The sequence below is a fragment of the Sarcophilus harrisii genome, chromosome 1, assembly GCF_902635505.1.
Source record: "Sarcophilus harrisii chromosome 1, mSarHar1.11, whole genome shotgun sequence".
NCBI lineage: Eukaryota > Metazoa > Chordata > Mammalia > Dasyuromorphia > Dasyuridae > Sarcophilus > Sarcophilus harrisii.
The window spans coordinates 195,773,318-195,774,667 of NC_045426.1; positions in this window are offsets into that span (position 1 = coordinate 195,773,318).

Consider the following 1,350-nt stretch of genomic DNA (forward strand, 5'->3'; position numbering starts at 1 on the left):
AGGAGTCAGATAGAATCTAGAAGAGAGTAAGCAATTAAAGAATTTATTCAATATTCAACTAGAAAAATTAGTCCCGTGGTCATTTAACTCCACTCATACATGGTCCCCCACCTGCTTGTAGTCCCGAAACTTCTCTCAATCAAGAGTTAAAATATGTGCTGATAAAGGATAACCACTGTGGTGACTGAGAAAAGAGAAGAGAATGAATAAAAGACATAGAGTAAAATATCGAAATACAATTTGCTAGTGACGGTAACAAGAAGATGTCCCTACAAACTCAGCTGTATGAAAGAACGGCTGGACTGGGGAGTCATGGGAGGTTGTGAATTGTCTGGGGTCACTCGGCTTGTACAGGTAAATGCTAACCCAGATTTTCCGTCCACAATACCAAGTAGAACCAAGATGGTTCTAGACATCCACCGGGACAGTGCTTAATATTCGTTCTCTGGACTGATGAAATTTCGTGCACTGTGATAAGTTTAAAATAAGTCTCTGAACAAGCAGGGCCAAGAGATCATTATATACTTCAACAACAATACTATATGATGACCAGTTCTGATGGACCTGGCCATCCTCAGCAATGAGATCAACCAAATCAGTTCCAATGGTGCAGTAATGAACTGAGCCAGCTACGCCCAGAGAAAGAACTCTGGGAGATGACTAAAAACCATTACATTGAATTCCCAATCCCTATATTTATGCCCACCTGCATTTTTTATTTCCTTCACAAGCTAATTGTACAATATTTCAGAGTCTGATGCTTTTTGTGCAGCAAAATAACGGTTTGGTCATGTATACTTATTGTGTATCTAATTTATATTTTAATATATTTAACATCTACTGGTCATCCTGCCATCTGGGGGAGGGGGTGGGGGCTGAGGTGAAAAATTGGAACAAGAGATTTGGCAATTGTTTTTTATTTTTTTTTTTATTTAATAGCCTTTTGTTTACAGGATATATGCATGGGTAACTTTACAGCATTAACAATGATTTGGCAATTGTTAATGCTGTAAAGCTACCCATGCATATAAACCTGTAAATAAAAGGCTATTAAATTAAAAAAAGAAAAAAAAAGAAAAAGAAAAAAAGTCTCAGGAAAGAATGAGTCTCCATTTTCTTAATAATGGGAAAATAAATTTATATTCCCGTTGCTCAGACGACTTCGAAAAAATGTGTCGACCTCCTTTAGCAACAAACAAATTAAACCAGCGGCACACGGAGACTCTACAGAGCTCCCCTGGGCCCTTTCCCCAGGATCACTATGTGCCCGCCTCCTGCGTGTGACGTCACCGACGCTTCCTTCTCCACCCTTCCTGCCCCCACCCCTTTCGTCGTTTTATGGCAACAAGA